The sequence below is a fragment of the Bufo bufo genome, chromosome 3 (genome assembly GCF_905171765.1).
Source record: "Bufo bufo chromosome 3, aBufBuf1.1, whole genome shotgun sequence".
Taxonomy (NCBI): Eukaryota; Metazoa; Chordata; class Amphibia; order Anura; family Bufonidae; genus Bufo; species Bufo bufo.
Genome location: NC_053391.1, coordinates 154,752,603 through 154,774,204, shown reverse-complemented (window position 1 = coordinate 154,774,204; position 21,602 = coordinate 154,752,603).

The following is a 21,602-nucleotide window of genomic DNA, read 5'->3' as shown; positions in this document are numbered from 1 at the left end:
TATGGGGGGAGGTGGCACTATACTACTGGCACATTATGGGGGAGATGGAACTATGATACTGGCACATTGGGGGGAGATGGCACTATGATACTGGTACATTATGGGGGGAGATGGCACTATGATACTGGCACATTATGGGGGGAGGTGGCACTATAATACTGGCACATTATGGGGGAAATGGCACTATGATACTGGCACATTGGGGGAGATGGCACTATGATACTGGCACATTGGGGGGGAGGGCACTATGATACTGGCACAATATGGGGGAGATGGCACTATAATACTGGCACATTGGTGCATTGGTGGTAAGTAAAAGTGTTTTTTTTTTTAATCTGTTACTGGCACATTGGCGAGGGGGAGAGGTGAGAGGCACTATGATACTACTGGCACATTGGGGGGGAGGCACTATGATACTGGCACATTATGGGGGGAGATGGCACTATGATACTACTGGCACATTGGGAGGGAGGCACTATGACACTGGCACATTATGGGGGGAGATGGCACTGATACTACTGGCACATTGGGGGGGAGGCACTATGACACTGGCACATTATGGAGGAGATGGCACTGATACTACTGGCACATTGGGGGGAGGCACTATGATACTGGGACATTATGAGGGGAGATGGCACTATGATATTGGCACATTATGGGGGAGATGGCACTATGATACAGGCTCATTATGGGGGGAAATGGCACTATAATACTGGCACATTATGGGGGAGATGGCACTATGATACTGGCACATTATGGGGGGAGGTGGCACTATAATACTGGCACATTATGGGGGGAGATGGCACTATGATACTGGCACATTATGGGGGGAGGTGGCACTATAATACTGGCACATTATGGGGGAGATGGAACTATGATACTGGCACATTGGGGGGAGATGGCACTATGATACTGGCACATTATGGGGGGAGATGACACTATGATACTGGCACATTATGGGGGAGGTGGCACTATAATACTGGCACATTATGGGGGGAGATGGCACTATGATACTGGCACATTATGGGGAAGGTGACACTATAATACTGGCACATTATGGGGAGATGGCACTGTGATACTGGCACATTATGGGGGGAGGTGGCACTATAATACTGGCACATTATGGGGGGAGATGGCACTATGATACTGGCACATTATGGGGGGAGGTGGCACTATAATACTGGCACATTATGGGGGAGATGGAACTATGATACTGGCACATTGGGGGGAGATGGCACTATGATACTGGCACATTATGGGGGGAGATGGCACTATGATACTGGCACATTATGGGGGGAGGTGGCACTATAATACTGGCACATTATGGGGGAAATGGCACTATGATACTGGCACATTGGGGGAGATGGCACTATGATACTGGCACATTGGGGGGGAGGGCACTATGATACTGGCACATTATGGGGGAGATGGCACTATAATACTGGCACATTGGTGGGGAGATGGCACTATGATGCTGGCACATTGGGGGGGAGATGGCACTATGATACTGGCACATTATGGGGGGAGATGGCACTATGATACTGGCACATTATGGGGGGAGGTGGCACTATAATACTGGCACATTATGGGGGAAATGGCACTATGATACTGGCACATTGGGGGAGATGGCACTATGATACTGGCACATTGGGGGGGAGGGCACTATGATACTGGCACATTATGGGGGCGATGGCACTATAATACTGGCACATTGGTGCATTGGTGGTAAGTAAAAGTGTTTTTTTTTTTAATCTGTTACTGGCACATTGGCGAGGGGGAGAGGTGAGAGGCACTATGATACTACTGGCACATTGGGGGGGAGGCACTATGATACTGGCACATTATGGGGGGAGATGGCACTATGATACTACTGGCACATTGGGAGGGAGGCACTATGACACTGGCACATTATGGGGGGAGATGGCACTGATACTACTGGCACATTGGGGGGAGGCACTATGACACTGGCACATTATGGAGGAGATGGCACTGATACTACTGGCACATTGGGGGAGGCACTATGATACTGGCACATTATGAGGGGAGATGGCACTATGATATTGGCACATTATGGGGGAGATGGCACTATGCTACAGGATCATTATGGGGGGAGGTGGCACTATAATACTGGCACATTATGGGGGAGATGGCACTATGATACTGGCACATTATGGGAGGAGGTGGCACTATAATACTGGCACATTATGGGGGGAGATGGCACTATGATACTGGCACATTATGGGGGGAGGTGGCACTATAATACTGGCACATTATGGGGGAGATGGAACTATGATACTGGCACATTGGGGGGAGATGGCACTATGATACTGGCACATTATGGGGGGAGATGACACTATGATACTGGCACATTATGGGGGAGGTGGCACTATAATACTGGCACATTATGGGGGAGATGGCACTATGATACTGGCACATTATGGGGAAGGTGACACTATAATACTGGCACATTATGGGGAGATGGCACTGTGATACTGGCACATTATGGGGGGAGGTGGCACTATAATACTGGCACATTATGGGGGGAGATGGCACTATGATACTGGCACATTATGGGGGGAGGTGGCACTATAATACTGGCACATTATGGGGGAGATGGAACTATGATACTGGCACATTGGGGGGAGATGGCACTATGATACTGGCACATTATGGGGGAGATGGCACTATGATACTGGCACATTATGGGGGGAGGTGGCACTATAATACTGGCACATTATGGGGGAAATGGCACTATGATACTGGCACATTGGGGGAGATGGCACTATGATACTGGCACATTGGGGGGGAGGGCACTATGATACTGGCACATTATGGGGGAGATGGCACTATAATACAGGCACATTGGTGGGGAGATGGCACTATGATGCTGGCACATTGGGGGGGAGATGGCACTATGATACTGGCACATTATGGGGGGGAGATGGCACTATAATACTGGCACATTGGGGGGGAGATGGCACTATAATACTGGCACATTGGGGGGAGATGGCACTATAATACTGGCACATTATGGGGAAGGTGACACTATAATACTGGCACATTATGGGGGAGATGGCACTGTGATACTGGCACATTATGGGGGAGGTGGCACTATAATACTGGCACATTATGGGGGGAGATGGCACTATGATACTGGCACATTATGGGGGGAGGTGGCACTATAATACTGGCACATTATGGGGGAGATGGAACTATGATACTGGCACATTGGGGGGAGATGGCACTATGATACTGGCACATTATGGGGGGAGATGGCACTATGATACTGGCACATTATGGGGGGAGGTGGCACTATAATACTGGCACATTATGGGGGAAATGGCACTATGATACTGGAACATTGGGGGAGATGGCACTATGATACTGGCACATTGGGGGGGAGGGCACTATGATACTGGCACATTATGGGGGAGATGGCACTATAATACTGGCACATTGGTGGGGAGATGGCACTATGATGCTGGTACATTAGGGGGGAGATGGCACTATGATACTGGCACATTATGGGGGGGAGATGGCACTATAATACTGGCACATTGGGGGGGAGATGGCACTATAATACTGGCACATTGGGGGGGAGATGGCACTATGATACTGGCACATTATGGGAGGAGATGGCACTATAATACTGGCACATGGGGGGGTGGCACTATGATACTGGCACATTGGGGGGGAGATGGCACTATGATACTGGCACATTGGGGGGGAGATGGCACTATGATACCGGCACATGGGGGGGGGGGAGAGAGGCACTCCGCACTTGATACTGGCACATGGGGGGAGGAGAGAGGCATTTGATACTGGCACATGATTAGGGGGGCATCTATGGGGACACTTACTGGCACATTATTGGGTGGCACTGTGGGGCCACTTCTTATTGGCACATTATTGGGGGCACTATCGGGGCATCTACTGCGGCCACAAAGAAGGGGTATTTTATATGGGGGGCACTGTGTGGTACTAGTATTATCAGGGGTATTATCTGTTTCTGCAGTATAGTATTGGGGAGCACAGCGGAACAGTATTGGGGGTGTTAGGATGATTTGTCCAGAAGATGGGAGGATGATGGAAAAGTAGTAAACTAAGATTTTTTTTTGTCAAACTGCAGAGACGAAAAATGGCTGAAAAATGGTGGTCTGGTCTGAAGGTCTGAAAGGAGAAGATGAGGAAAGAGAACATCTACATCAAAGGAGACGTCACTGGATGTAAGAGGTATGTGGCGCTGTATTACCCTGTATGTTCTGTAGTGATAGGAGCAGGGGCGTAACGATCGCGGTCATATAGGGTGCGACCGTGACTGGGAGTTGGAGGTTCAGACAAACTGACGCGGTCTGACTTTGTTTCTTACACCGTTCACACAATTATGTACAGGATTCATAGGATTCGAGATTCGAAAGATTCGATATATTCGAGAACCTTTTCGGATTCGGATTTGAAAAAAATTGGATTCGTCCCACCTCTACTTCTTAGCATAAGAATGGCTAAGTACTCTTTCCTTCATCTATTCAAAAACTGTTCTGATAGATATTGAACTCTTCGCCATCTCCTTCTGGCATTTAAATCCTCTTTGGTGAACTTGCCAGGCGGTGACTGTATGTAATCCGACTTAAGGTAAAGTAGATGGTTGGGAGTTAAAGGATCCTAACTTGTTGGATCGTTGATGTTACTAACTGTTAGTGGACAACTATTAACAATAGACATTACTTCACAGAATAGGGTCCTAAGTGAAGCATCATCTATTCTTCCGGCGTTCTTTTTCAACATTGAAGCTAACGCATTTCTCACAGTTCTAATTTGTCTTTCCCAAACTCCTCCTGTATGGCTTGCATGTGGAGCATTCATATGAAAATCACACTGTTTCTCTGAAAAATACTCAGTTACTATTTCTTTATCAATCTCTTTTAGAAATTTCTTCAATTCATTCTTTGCTCCGACACAATTAGATCCTTGGTCAGATCTAAGCTCTCTGACAGTACCTCTAATGCTATGAAACATTTCAAGGCGTTGATGAATGCGTCCGTTGACATATCCTCTAACATTTCCAGGTGAATCGCTCTGGAACTCAGACATGTAAATATTAGTCCATATCTCTTGTACTCCTTGCTTTTCTGTTTGGTGATGAATGGGCCAAAACAATCCATTCCTCTAAAAAGAAATGGTGGTGATGGGTTTACACGATCTGCCGGTAAATCTGCCATTCTTTGTTCTTCCAAAGGTCTACGTGCTTTTCTGCAGACTACACATTTACTTATATACTTTCTATAACTTTGCTTCCTTTCACAATCCAGTAACCACCTTCTCTCAAACAGCTTTGGTTAAAGCTTCTTTCTTGATGCAAGGATATGTTGTGTAATTAATCTTGTGAAGGTAGAGTTTTTGTGTAGAATTGCTGGATGATACACTCTGCTAGGTAATGATGCATTTTCTAGTCTCCCTCCCACCTTCAGTATACCATCCTGCAGAACAAGATTAAGCTTGTACAATGGGTGGTTATTTGGAAGCCTTTTAGGTTCTTGACTAAGTCTCTTCAACTCTTATGACTGTTTCTTCAGCTTTCATTCTTTCTTCTACATTCAACAATTCCTTCTTTCTGATTCCCTTTGCCAAACGTTGAATTCAAGCTTACTACTGAGGAAGCGATCACACGCGAAACGTGCGTCGAGGAGCGCCATCACCCTCTTATCACCTCTCTTCACATCGGTATGTTGCCATTTATGTCGCATTAGTAGTTAGCGAGTTTACATGTCTGTAACTTTGCTGCTCTTTATATGCACTGGTCACTTTCTGGCACATCCCTATACTCTTATGCACTTAATACAGACTCGCCCGCCATACCCTGTATTTGGGATTTGTCATTAACATCTTTTGAGGTCGCCATTACAGTTGCATTTTGTTACAGTTATAGAGTCCGTATTTGAGGTGGTGTGTAACTGTCTGTTTGTCCCCACCTATTCACAATCATGTACTGTAAATATCATTTTTAACATTTGTTATTATTAAACTTTATATTTTATGACTTATTATTGATATGTTTTGCACTAATTTCTGTGGTTTATCTACGTTTATGACTGTATTCCATTTTGAACATGTGGCTAGTCTTTCAAGTATGTCATCTTGACACTTGGCTTCAGTACTCAATGTTTGTACAACTTTTACTTATGGATCGCCCATACACAATTCTGTGTAACCTTTACTGAGCGTGATTTCCTTTTCCCAAAGGAACTCTGGGCCTGTGAACAAATTTGAATTTTTTAATTTTGTTACATTCAGGCCTCTTGAAACATGATCTGCTTGGTTATGCTTTGTGTCAATGTGATGCCAATGTTCCTGATTTGTTATTTACCGAATTTTCTCAAACCTGTTGGGGACAAAGATATGAAATCTTCGAGCTTCGTTGTTTATGTATCCTAGGACAACTTGTGAGTCTGTCCAAAAATATACTTCATCTATTTTCAATTCCAATTCTTCTCTCAGAAACTTGATTACTGATGCTGAAACAACAGCTGCTTTCAGTTCAAGTCTTGGTATTGTCTGAATACTGGTAGGTGCAACTCTGGCCTTCCCCATAACCAGGGCACAGTGTATCTTTTCTTCTTCTATTACTCTGATGTAGTAGCACTGACCATAGCCATAACTACTGGCATCTGAAAAGTAATGAAGTTCTATTTTCTTGTACTTTCCGAAATCATGAGGTACAAAATATCTGGGTATCTGTAATGACCGGCGTCACGCACAGGGAGGGAAAAGGGAAAGCCCTGCCCAAGGGAGAGGGAAAGGTGGTGACCCCTGACTCACCTTGTGGCTGGCACCTGACAGCCCTGACGTCCCTAGACGGGTTCCTAACCCGTGCGGCGATCACGTGCCTAAACCCTGGCTTTCCCTAAAATGAACCCTAGATAGTGAACGGGCCGGTGGGATCGCTAGTCCGCACCACTCACACTAAGAGGGAAACACCAGGGAGAGGACAGACAATACAGACAAACACATACACCCAGGTGGGCGACCACAGCAGACCACAAAGGTCCAACAGGGATCCGGAGGGTAGCGTTCTGGACCAACAACCAGAGAACGCAGCAACACAGCTCCAGAGGGTCAGAATAGATGTCCAGGCAGGAAGCTCTATATCTGGCAACCAGAGAAGTGTGAGAGGGGAATATAAGGGGGTTGGGAGTGCTGGACAAGGAACAGCTGAGGAGAAGGAGCTACGGATCCCTGAGTGAGCCAAAAAGGGTTGCAAAGCAAACCCAGAAAGCTACCGTAAGGAAACAGCCCTATCTTACATAGAGTGCGCAGCCAACCGCTGCGACTTCCTGACCCCGGGTATAACGGAGTCAGGCGTGGTTCTTGACACCCTCGTGACAGTACCCCCCTCTCTACGAGGGGCCTCCGGACACTCAGGACCAGGTCTCTCAGGATGAGAGGCATGAAAAACCCGAACTAGCCTGTCGGCGTTTACCTCAGACGCAGGAACCCACATTCTTTCCTCGGGACCGTAACCTCTCCAATGCACCAGATATTGAAGAGAGCGGCGTACCCAACGAGAATTAACAATTTTGGATATCTGAAATTCTAGATTACCATCCACAACAACAGGAGGGGGTGGCAGCGGTGACGGTTCTAGAGGTGTAACATATTTTTTGAGTAACGACTTATGAAAGACATTATGGATTTTAAAAGTCTGAGGTAACTCCAGGCGAAAAGCCACGGGGTTGATGCTGGCTACAATTTTGTAAGGACCAATAAACCTAGGACCCAGTTTCCAAGAGGGAACCTTCAATTTAATATTCCTGGTAGACAACCACACATAGTCATTCACTCCTAGGTCCGGACCTGGCGACCGTCTCTTATCAGCCATGCATTTGTATTTACCTCCCATATTTTTCAAGTTAGCTTGCACCTTCTGCCATACCGATGAAAGAGATGACGAAAACCGTTCCTCTTCGGGAACCCCAGAAGACCCCCCCTCTTTGAAAGTACAAAATTGGGGATGAAAACCATATGCACCAAGAAATGGTGACTTGCCAGTGGATTCCTGACGACGATTATTTATGGCAAACTCAGCTAACGGTAAATATGATGACCACAACTCTTGGTTTTCAGACACAAAACATCTTAGGTATGTCTCCAGGTTTTGGTTTGTACGCTCAGTCTGTCCATTCGACTGAGGATGGAAAGCTGAGGAAAAGGACAAGTGTACCCCCAAACGGGAACAAAAAGCTTTCCAAAATTTAGAAATAAACTGGGTACCCCGATCCGAAACAACATCGGAGGGGACACCGTGAAGCTTCACGATTTCACTGACGAATACCTGAGCAAGAGTCTTAGCATTAGGTAGTGCAGGTAACGCAATGAAGTGTACCATTTTGCTAAACCTGTCCACTACTACCAAAATAACTGTTTTACCCGCAGACAAAGGTAAGTCAGTGATAAAATCCATTGACAGATGTGTCCATGGTCTATTGGGAATGACGAGTGGTAATAGAGACCCTGCAGGACGTGTATGTGAAACTTTTGCGCGCGCACAGGTAGAACAAGAAGACACAAAATCCAATACATCCTGACGCAACCTTGGCCACCAAAAACGACGAGACAATAGCTCCAAGGTTGCTTTACTACCCGGGTGCCCAGCAAGTGCCGAATTATGATGTTCCTTTAATAATTCGAAACGCAGGTTCAACGGTACAAACAATTTCTCTGAGGGGCAAGAGACCGGGGCGTCCCCCTGGGCCTCTAACACCTTCCCCTCCAGAACAGAGTTTACCGCAGAAACAACCACTCCTCTTTGAAGAATGGGCACCGGATCACTCACATTACCCCCTCCAGGGAAACAACGAGATAGTGCATCAGCCTTGGTATTCTTTGCCCCAGGACGATAGGTAATCACAAAGTTAAACCTGGTAAAAAATAGCGACCACCTAGCTTGTCTAGGGGTGAGACGCTTAGCTGATTCGAGGTACAGAAGATTTTTGTGGTCCGTAATCACAGTGACGGGGTGGACTGCCCCCTCTAAAAAGTGACGCCATTCTTCAAACGCTAGTTTAATAGCTAATAGTTCCCTATTGCCAATATCGTAGTTCTTTTCTGCTGCAGATAGTTTTTTAGAAAAGAAAGCACAAGAACGCCATTTACCAGGAGACGGACCCTGAGACAGCACCGCCCCCACTCCCACCTCTGACGAATCGACTTCAACAATAAAAGGCTGAGAGACATCAGGTTGGACTAATACAGGTGCCGAAGTAAACCTCTCTTTTAGAGAGGAAAAAGCAACTTTAGCGGCGTCAGACCATTTACAAAAATCAGTCCCCTTCCTAGTCATGTCAGTAAGGGGTTTTACAATAAGTGAATAATTTTTAATGAATTTCCTATAGAAATTCGCGAAGCCCAAGAACCGTTGCAGTGCTTTCAGGTTCTCAGGAAGATCCCAATCTAAAATTGCCTGGACCTTCCTAGGATCCATACGGAAACCTGAAGCAGATAAAAAATAACCTAGGAATTGTATCTCCTGAACGGCAAAGACACATTTTTCAATTTTAGCATATAATTTATTCGTCCGTAGGACCTGCAGTACTTGTCTGACATGCACCTCATGTGTTCTCAGATCAGACGAATAAATTAAAATATCATCTAGGTATATTACCACAAACCTGCCGATTAGATGACAAAAAATGTCATTAACGAAATGTTGAAAGACGGCAGGAGCTTTGGTCAGACCGAAAGGCATAACTAGATTTTCATAATGCACCTCAGGGGTGTTAAAAGCTGTCTTCCACTCATCCCCCTCCTTAATACGAATCAGATTGTAGGCCCCCCTAAGATCAAGTTTGGAGAACCACCTAGCACCCGCAATCTGGTTAAACAGGTCAGGAATGAGAGGAAGAGGGTATGGGTCTCTGATGGTTATCCGATTTAATTGTAGGTAGGGTAGTTATGGAGGCGACTAAGCAATTGCTATTTAAGCAATTTTCTCTGCACTGCTCACTCCACTCCAATATCTCCCTGGCCTGCCAATCCACCACTGGATTGTGCGCTACCAACCAGGGGAGACCCAGCACTACCGGAGTGGGAAGCCCCTCCAGAACATAACATGAAAGCATCTCGTTATGGTGGTCCCCTACCCGAAGGTGTAAATTATGAACAATGTGGGTGAGGTTTCCCTGAGACAGAGGAGCAGAATCAATAGCGAATATGGGAATAGGTCTCTGTAGCGTACAGAGAGACAAACCCATAGTGCGGGCAAAATGGGCATCTATCAAATTTACTTCTGCTCCACTGTCTAGAAAGAAAGAAATAGTCTCCGTCTTATCACCAAAAACAATAACCGCTGGCAACACAAATTGCGATGTACGTATGGAGAAAACGTATACCCCCCGGCTGACATCCTCCACACAGCCTGGGGTTAGTAGTTTTCCGACGGTCTTTTGTTTCTGAGGAAAGAAGGACAGACATTAATGAAATGACCCCTCTCGCCACAAAAAAAACAAACCCCACGCCTACGGCGAGCCTCAGGAGGACGGACCTGACGAGTAGTTCCTCCTAGCTGCATAGGCTGTGTTTGGACAGAGCAGCAATTTGATCCATACTGGATTCTAAGTAGGTAAAAAATTATTATTATTATTTTTTTTTTTACCTACACAAAATAAGGGCCAGATATAATGTAATGACCGGCGTCACGCACAGAGAGGGAAAAGGGAAAGCCCTGCCCAAGGGAGAGGGAAAGGTGGTGACCCCTGACTCACTTTGCGGCTGGCACCTGACTGCCCTGACGTCCCTAGACGGGTTCCTCACCCGTGCGGCGATCACGTGCCTAAACCCTGGCTTTCCCTAAAATGAGCCCTAGATAGGGATCGCTAGTCCGCACCACTGACACTAAGAGGGAAACACCAGGGAGAGGACAGACAAACACATACACCCAGGTGGGCGACCACAGCAGACCACAAAGGTCCAACAGGGATCCAGAGGGTAGCGTTCTGGACCAACAACCAGAGAACGCAGCAACACAGCTCCAGAGGGTCAGAATAGATGTCCAGGCAGGAAGCTCTATATCTGGCAACCAGAGAAGTGTGAGAGGGGAATAAAAGGGGGTTGGGAGTGCTGGGCAAGGAACAGCTGAGGAGAAAGAGCTACGGATCCCTGAGTGAGCCAAAAAGGATTGCAAAGCAAACCCAGAAAGCTACCATAAGGAAACAGCCCTATCTTACATAGAGCGCGCAGCCAACCGCTGCGACTTCCTGACCCCGGGAATAACGGAGTCAGGCGTGGTTCTTGACACCCTCGTGACAGTATCCAAACTTCTCTCAAGTTTTGCAAGTCTCTTATCCAACTCTCCCACCTTGGCCTCAAATTTTCAGTTATGGGCTTATTCCATCCCAACTTTTGTCTGCATAATTCTTGCAGTATTTATTTTGCTCTGAGGAATACTGGGGCCAAGAATCCCAATAGATCAAATATAGAAGCCACTTTCTTTTCAATAGATACTTCGAAAAAGAATCTGTTGTTCTCTACATTCCATCCTAATCCAAGTACGTTCTGAACTGGAAGATGATCACTAGTTTGATTGCAGATTCTGTGGACTCTAGACTTATAAGACCATCATCTACATAAAAGTTTTTCTTCAGAAAATTTGCTGCTGATACGCAATCCTTTTCATTCTGATTAGCTAAGTACTTCATACCATAATTGGCGCAACCTGGAGATGATGCTGCTCCAAACAAGTCTACTTTCATTCTGTATTCTGCTGGCTCTGTATCTTTGAATTTGGGATCTCTTCCCAACCTTTTCTTTAAACATTTCAATCTTGCTAGGGCAAGATTTCTGTTATTTGGCAGACGAGGTCGCTCTCTAAAAGATAAGGGCATTTCAAGATGACCTTATTGATTCTTCTCAATACTTTCTTCTAGAGTGTGTACGAACTTTATGTCTTCTTGGGATATACTCTTTTCTTTAGAACTTATGTCTGCAAAGGGGCGGAGCTAGCGCCGGACAGTGATGGCCGCATAGTCAGGAGCTCTCCGTACAAAATCCTGTAAAGCACCAGCTTACATAAGCTAACAGACGAGAGAATGGTCAAGATCGGTCACCCCAAAGCCGGGGACAATCCTAATGCCAGCAAACCTCCGAATAATAGTGGAGACATGGATAAATTCATAAAAAAAGCTGCCGCCACTGTCGCGGCTTGAGAAGTCAAGATGACGCCAACTCCATCTCAAGAGGTGAGCTAGAGCCCCACAGAATTCTCTGAGGGAGAGAGTGATACAGAGGACTCTCACTGCAAGACGGCTCTTCCGATCACTCGCCGCTTCCTAAAGCAGTCACTCAGTAAAGCCATGGAGCCAATCTTAAGCGAACTTACGGCCCTACGCCATGATGTCCATCAGATAGGGGACCGGGTTGTAGCCCTAGAAACGCACCAAGCTGCGGTTCTGGACCACCAGACGGCTACCGCGTCCACCTTGCAGAAATGCCGCACTTACCTCAACGACCTCCATAACGTCTTGGAGGACCAAGAAAATAGAAGGCGCAGGAACAACTTGTGTTTCAGGGGAATACCCGAAACTGTCCTCGCGGCTGACATTCCTGGGGCTGTGACCGCGATTTGCTGCTGCATTCTGGGACCAGATTACCAGACGGATATAATCATTGAACGGGCTCACAGAGCACTGAGACCTAAGCCCAAAACGTCTGAACCGCCCACAGACATAATCTGTAGGTTCCTTAACTTTCAAGTCAAATCGGCGGTTTTGGAGGCTGCCAGGAACCATGAAGACCTGACATATGAGGAAACCCCCATATCAATCTACCAAGATCTGGCACCCTCAACTCTCAAGAAGCGCAGGACCATGAAGCCTTTGACCGACTGGCTCAGGGCCAAAAAGATACCATACAGATGGACTTTCCCATTTGGATTATCGTTTTTTCATGAGGGACGCCGCCTTACCATCACCACATTAGCCGACTTAATTGGAGCCTACGACCATCTACAAATAGCTCCGCTGGAAGTCGAAAATTGGGAGCTGTATCAAGATTTGACAGAGCTGCCAGACCTACCGAAGATTTCACCCTTTGAACCCCCATGCACCCTGAAGTTTCACAGGTTCAAGCGGAGGAACACGCAGCTGACCCCGTAGAGACTGGTTCCAGTATTGCAACTTACAAATCTGATCTATCTTGATATCTTACAAGCCTCCTCGCTTATCTTTCCCTCTGACTTACCTCCCTCCCCCCACTCATCTTATCTCCTCTCACATTATCAATTTGCTACTAATGCTAACAACTTTTTCCCACCTCACCCTTCCCATGCTATTCCCGATATACCCCCTCTCTCTCTACGACTTATTACTCATCTATTTAAATGCCTCACCACAGAGGCCTTTATCTAGTGCTAAGAGGATCACAATAGGGTTGATTAACCATTTTCCCCCTTGCGACCCTCACTTTTATTACTAGAGCAACCCATTCCAGTGGGTATCATTACACAGAAGTTTATATCCTTGTTATAAGTTCCTTTGTTTACTTTGTGTTTAAGGTACTTGTCTCATCCATTCCAGTGAACTTGAATACAATGAGGGCCCCTCTGGCGTCCATCTCACCCACCCAGACTCTTCAAAATATACTCACTCAAGGAACGTTTTCCTGGGAAGGGACCAGGCTTCAGCAAGGTAATCCCCTCTACTCTAGACATTATGGCTGATCTATCATTTGCGTCCTACAATGTCAGAGGCTTCAACTCCCCTTCTAAAAGGAGCCAGGTCTTCACATTGCTGCACAAATCTGGAGCCAGTGTCCTACTTCTGCAGGAAACACATTTTAAATTCAATCACTATCCCAACCTATTCTTCTCTCAATATTCCCAGTGGTATCACTGTGGAGGTGACTCATCTGCCTCTGGGGGGGTGAGCATTGGGTTCCAGAGGAAGGTCCCTTTTAAATACATCTCCCATTTGCAAGATCCAGAAGGGAGATATTTATTGGTTAAAGGTTTTTTTGGCCCCCAAACATATACCATAATTAATCTGTATGCTCCTAACTTTAGACACTCCGCCTGGTTCCCCAGAATTTTCCCTATTATAGAGACCTTTGCTGAGGGTCTGATGGTTGTAGGAGGTGACCTGAATGCCACATTAAACCCATAGCTCGACTCGTCGGCCTGAAAATCGGCCCTAGCAACTAGAAGCCTACGCTCCATAAGAGAAGGTTTTTGGAATTTGCACCTTATTGACACGTGGCGCACATTAAATCCTAACACGGTTGACTACACATTCTATTCCCACGTCCATAATACTTATCAACGTTTGGATTATTTGTTTGTCTCCAAGGAACATCTCCAGCTCTGTCACGGGGCCAAAATTGGCTTCATTCACTTGTCTGACCATGCCCCTGTCTTCCTCTCGATTTCTGCGCCCATACCCAACCCAAGCAAATTCAAATGGCGTTTAAATGAATCCCTATTAGGTAACCAGATTATTAAAGAAAAGATTTCTGATCTCCTCAAGGAATATTTCTCCCTAAATAAACAACCAGAGATATCAGATAAATCCCTTTGGGACGCCCACAAACCCTATATCAGAGGACATTTCATAAGCCTTGGTGCTTTTTTAAAGAAAGAAAGAAATAAAAAGATTGACTCCCTATGTAAAAAGATACAGACCTTAGAATCCCTACATAAACATTCCTTCTCGGAGCTACAACTACTAGAATTATCAAATCTTAGAGCAGAGATGAAATCTCTTTTGCAACACTCCACAGCCAAATACTTCTTAAATTCACAGCACAAATTCTTTGCACATGGTGATAAGGCGTCTTAATTTATGATGCATAGGGTCAGAAACAGAACTATATTCATCAATTAGACCCCTCAAGTTACCCATCTATATTCCTCAAAACTAATAGGTATCCAATTTCGTACATTCTGCAAGTCTTTATATAACCTTCCTCCAACGCTTGCTCCAGAGGTCCACTCATCTCTCCTATCATCATTCCTGGATTCACTTACCTTGCCAGCCATCTCAACGAACCAAAAACTAAAATTAGCTTCCCCGTTCACACTAGAAGAACTAACCATTGTTTTGAAACAATCCCCCCATGGCAAAAATCCAGGCCCAGATGGATTACCTGTATCATATTACAAAACCTACCAACAGCACATCCTCCCCCATCTGCTCTCGGTTTGCAACCTTGCCCTACAGGGGAAACAGCTTTCCAGAGATATGACAATAGCCCATATAACCCCGATACCCAAAGAAGGAAAAAACCTTAAACAATGCGCAAATTATAGACCCATCTCACTCATAGACCTTAAACTGTTGGCGAAAATGCTAGCAAATCGTCTCACAACCCTTCTCCCCGTATTGGTGCATGGGGATCAGGTGGGCTTTTTCCGAGGTAGAGAGGGCAGGGACAATACGTCCAGAGTCCTAAATGTGATATACTATTCTAATATCTGCTCTAAGCCTCTTCTTCTTCTGAGTACAGATGCGGAAAAAGCATTTGATAGAATCAACTGGACATACCTGAATCAAATCCTGTATGGATTTGGCCTGCCTGATCCCTTTGTACAAGCCACCTTTGCAATGTATTCTCAAGCATCAGCCTCAGTGCTAATCAATGGATGCCCCCTTTCCCCCCTGCTTTTTGTTTTAGCTCTGGAACCCCTTCTCATCAAAGGTGACCTCTAATCTGAAAAATTTGCTTCCCGCAATCCAAAAACACATAGATACCTATAGCCTCCTATACAACTTTAAAATTAATAAGCAAAAATCTCTAGTGATATGTATTAAGATCCCCCTATCTACACAGCAAAGTCTTAGGAAGGACTCCCCATTTGATTGGTCATCACCTTATCTAACTTACCTAGGAATTAAAATAAGCCCTGACACATCTGAACTATTCACACTCAATTACTCGCCTCTATTACAATCCATCACAGCAAACATAACTAAAGTAGACATTCCTACTGTCTCTTGGTTTGGCCGCAAAAATCTCCTAATGTCACTGATATTACCCCGCCTTACCTACCTCCAACAGGTCCTACCCATCCATGTCCCTAAATCTTACTATGACTCCCTTAGAAAACTATTTCGCTCATTCATTTGGAACAAGAAGAAACCGAGACTATCTTACTCCTTACTTTCACATCCCAAACACACGGGAGGAATAGCCTTGCCGGATCCTGAACTATATGGTAGGGCAGTTCTGTTATCCAGAGTAATTGAATTGCTTAGAACCCCTAACACCAAGTCTTGGGTTGCGATGGAGCAAGAACTCATGAACAAACCCTTACGCTCACTTCTCTTAGGAAAAGCAAGTGTAGCTAACATCCCTTCCTCACCTTATCCAATCATTCAAGCCACCCTCAATGCATGGAAATGGCTCCAGTCCACTCACTGCTCAATACCCTTCCCCTCTTCTCCTTTCAGTGAGAGACATTCTAGGAACAGCTCTTCCTGCGGTGATCGACTGTACCCCACGTGAGTTGAGAGAATCGACCACCTCAATTTTTTCCTTCTTTAAGCCTGAGGGCCTTATACTTCCCATTAAGGAATTCCAGAAGGAACTCACTCCACACCAACATTCCTTATCCGCCATCTCTTACCTCCATTCATTCATCTCACAACATATATCCAGCAGCAACCCTTTCCGATCACTGGTATGGTCCAAATCACTTATAGCTAACCCTAGCCCTCCAAAAAAGCTAATTTCGCAACTATATAAAAAACTGAATACTCCCTCCATACTGGTTAAACCTGCCTTTATTCGGCAATGGGAAAAAGATCTTGGTCCGGACTTCTCCGTACCAACACTACCAGACATACTTTTATCTCCTCATAAGTCATCTCGATGCGTCCGTATTCAGGAGAACGGATATAAACTTTTAACTAGATGGTACAAGACACCAGACATAATCTCTCTCTACTCAGTTACAGCTTCAGACAGATTCTGGAGATGCCTTGACAATAGAGGAACATTCTTCCATATATGGTGGGACTGTCCTCTTATCAATATATGGTGGAAGGAAATCTTTCATATCAACAACCAAATTTGCCACACTACAGTGCAGATGTCCCCCTCAAAAGCCTTACTCAACTTAGATGATATTACAGAGACACTCCCCCTTCCTTTCCTCTTTAGGCAACTGCTGATAGCTTCCCGTCTACTAGTACCAAAATCAACTGCCCCTCCCCCCTAGAACAATGGAAGCTGAAAGTCGACCAAATATATTGCTTCGAGGAGCTTTCCTCTTCGGAAGCCCGTAATCATCACAAATTTCTAAAACAATGGCGATTATGGCAGGAATTCAGACACCCTGACTAATGCATGGAAGGTACTTACGTACCCTCAATAGCTAAGATGATAAGTATATATACTATAATTTTACTTAAACATGCAAACCATGAGGTGTTTTACTCCACTTTTGGAGATGCTTTAAACCAACTCTATAACAATATATGGTATACTAACAACAATGTGTGATTGTAAACACAACTGTGTATCACCTCTATCAAGAATACTGTTACAAGTCATTATGGAATGTAATATATCCTTTTCAACTTCAACGTCTTGCTAGATGTATAGGATGCTTTACATGTACCTTGTTACGTTACTATATTTAAGTAAAATTTTATAAAAAATAAAATAAAATAAAAAAGAACTTATGTCTTAAGTCGGATTCAAGAATCTTGATTACTTTTGCTGGACTTACAGTTGGTAACTCTTCGACAGATATTCGATGACACAATACTGTCACCTGTCTTGAGTTTATGATCTGTTGTTTTGCTCCAAAAACACCTCATCCTAGATCAATTTGAACAGCATAGGGTTCACCCTTTCCTCCTGTGATTACTTTTTGTGGTGCCAAGGGTCCGGGACAATCATAACCTATCAAAAAATCACCACACTCCTTCAGCTGGGACATTTCATGAGATATGACAGATAGGTGCTCCCATTTATTGGCTCAGTCCTTTGACCCTTTGACTGTTCACTAACGTGTCTCTCCCCATCATTGTGGTGAGTTTGGGCTTCACTGGTTGTGTAGCCACTTGTAATTTCTTGCAGATTTCTTGATCAATGAAGGTGACATCACTCTGGGCATCCAGTAGCGCGTAGGCGTATACCTTCTTGTTCCTCCTTTTAGGATTTAATATGCACACTGGTACAACCATTGATGTGCATTTGCTTTCTCTTTCCCTCACTCTGCAAGAGAATACCGATACTTTTTTCTTGCTCAGTATCTTTAGGTATTGAGGATTTATCTTTTTTTGGACGTTCTTCATGTAGTGGTGTAGGATGGCCTCCTTTGCAAACGCTGCATCTGGCCTTTTTCTTACACTCCTTAGTAACATGGCCTTTTCTTAGACATCCAAAACACAGTTTGTTATCCAACACAATCTTTTTCTTTTCATCTGGGGACATCTCCTTCAATTGTTGGCACTTGTGTATGGAGTGGTTCTCTCCACAGAATATACATTTGAAGGAAGTCTGAAGATTTGTTGGTTCTGTCCCTCTACTGATCCCAGTAGTAACTTTGAACTGCCGATCCACACCACAGGGCCATGCCGCTCCCCTGCCTGCACATCTCTTGCTATGAAGAAGCAATAAAGTTTTGATACTTTATCAGATCTTGGTGAGTGTTGCGTTCCTTTAACCTACCTACCATTCACCCAGTAGTAACTTTGAACAGGCTCTCATAGGTATCTATCTGGACCTTTAGCTGCTGTGTTGGTTGCAAAGCTGGTTGCTCTTGCGCGTCTTATATATCTCACAGGCCTTTCTTCTAAGGATTTTAAGACCTAAGATGCTGTTACTGGATTATATGCTATCCGTGCTTCCTTATTGATGAACTCAGAGAACCCTTTAAAACTTGGGAAGTCCTTACCTAGATCTAACTGTTCAGTCACATAGCGAATCCATCTAGAAGCCACTTCTTCAGGTAGCTTAGTTAGCATCCTGTGGTTTTCTAGATAATCATTCAGTACTTCTAGTCCTCGTACATGTGGTATGGCATTGCTGCATGCTTGCAGGAAGTCACCATACTTTTGGAGTTTGAAGTGTTCTTTAGGACCTATTTTAGACCAGTTATTCAGTTTCTCTCTAAAGGATCTTTGTACTAAGAAAGGATGACCATATCTTGCATTCAATTTTTCGCAAGCTTGTTTGTAGGCTTCTTTGCCTTTTCTATAGAAGTTCAAGAACTTCCTTGGCTTCTCCATCAACATATCTCTGAAGGTAGAATAACTTGTCAACTGGACTGAAGCAATGATGCTCAATGATCATCTCAAAACTTGCCTTCCACTGTATGAACTTCAGTACGTCTGCTGAAAATACAGTAGGTTCTGGATCGGGAAGTCTAGCTAGGACTGTTCTCTGTGGTCTTGCTGGGACAATGGTTGTAACATTCTCCTGAGCGTTGCCGTGGCATCTAGGAATAGAATCATCCAGTTCTATTTTCTCACTTACTTCTGAATTAGGTGAGGCCTTTTCTTTATATTTTCCGGCAGAGATAGAGGGTAAATCCACCCACCTTTTTCCTAACACTGGACTAGGCCTCTATTTGTCTTTCTGAGCAGGGATGGAAGGATAATGACTTATTTCCTCACTAAGTGCTGGAGATTTCCTTCCATTCTCCTGGGAGTATGTAGGAAAGTAGGAGTCTGCTTCTTTACTTAGTACAGATTTGAACCTATAACTACTCTGATTCATATCCTCTTTGTGTACTCTGAGTCTGGCTTCTATGATCTTAACTTCTTTTTGCCTTTGCCGTTCTGCCACTTTAAGAGTCGGCTGCAGTTTGACTAATGCACACACATTCTATGGCATTTATGGAAGTTCTGCTGAGATGTCTTTGCTTGCTCACTCAAGGAACAGTTGCTGCGCAGTGGTATATGCTGGCGCTTCGCTGCTCTAATGTGCTCTTTACTGTGCAAGTTGAGGAGCGCTATCGCTTCGCTCTCTGAGGGTAATAGTTTCACTGTGGCAGGTGCAGCACTATGAAGTGCCTTTTGCGATGTGGCATTAGAAGAATTTTGGTATCTCTGACCTTTTAGTCTAACCAGACTGTCTATTACTCTGTAATTCCTCTAGCGCCATTCTATGGAAACAGTAGGTTTAACCACCTCCGGACCGCTGTACGCACAGACGCGTCCTGGAGGTGGTTGATTCATTCCGCCTGGACGCATATACGCGTCATCTCGCGAGACGCGAGATTTCCTGTGAACGCGCGCACACAGGCGCGCGCGCTCACAGGAACGGAAGGTAAGAGAGTTGATCTCCAGCCTGCCAGCGGCGATCGTTCGCTGGCAGGCTGGAGATGTGTTTTTTTTAACCCCTAACAGGTATATTAGACGCTGTTTTGATAACAGCGTCTAATATACCTGCTACCTGGTCCTCTGGTGGTCCCCTTTGTTTGGATCGACCACCAGAGGACACAGGCAGCTCAGTAAAGTAGCACCAAGCACCACTACACTACACTACACCCCCCCCCGTCACTTATTAACCCCTTATTAGCCCCTGATCACCCCTGATCACCCCATATAGACTCCCTGATCACCCCCCTGTCATTGATTTCCCCCCTGTCATTGATCACCCCCTTGTCATTGATCACCCCCCTGTAAAGCTCCATTCAGACATCCGCATGATTTTTACGGATCCACTGATAGATGGATCGGATCCGCAAAACGCATCCGGACGTCTGAATGAAGCCTTACAGGGGCGTGATCAATGACTGTGGTGATCACCCCATATAGACTCCCTGATCACCCCCCTGTCATTGATTACCCCCCTGTCATTGATCAACCCCCTGTAAAGCTCCATTCAGACGTCCGCATGATTTTTACGGATCCACTGATAGATGGATCGGATCCGCAAAACGCATCCGGGCGTCTGAATGAAGCCTTACAGGGGCGTGATCAATGACTGTGGTGATCACCCCATATAGACTCCCTGATCACCCCCCTGTAAAGCTCCATTCAGATGTCCGCATGATTTTTACGGATGCACTGATAGATGGATCGGATCCGCAAAACGCATCCGGACGTCTGAATGAAGCCTTACAGGGGCATGATCAATTACTGTGGTGATCACCCCATATAGACTCCCTGATCACCCCCCTGTAAAGCTCCATTCAGATGTCCGCATGATTTTTACGGATGCACTGATAGATGGATCGGATCCGCAAAACGCATCCGGACGTCTGAATGAAGCCTTACAGGGGCATGATCAATGACTGTGGTTATCACCCCATATAGACTCCCTGATCACCCCCCTGTCATTGATTACACCCCTGTCATTGATTACCCCCCTGTAAAGCTCCATTCAGATGTCTGCATGATTTTTACGGATGCACTGATAGATGGATCGGATCCGCAAAACGCATCCGGACGTCTGAATGAAGCCTTACAGAGGCGTGATCAATGACTGTGGTGATCACCCCATATAGACTCCCTGATCACCCCCCTGTCATTGATTACCCCCCCTGTCATTGATTACCCCCCTGTAAAGCTCCATTCAGACGTCCGCATGATTTTTACGGATCCACTGATAGATGGATCGGATCCGCAAACTGCATCCGGACGTCTGAATGAAGCCTTACA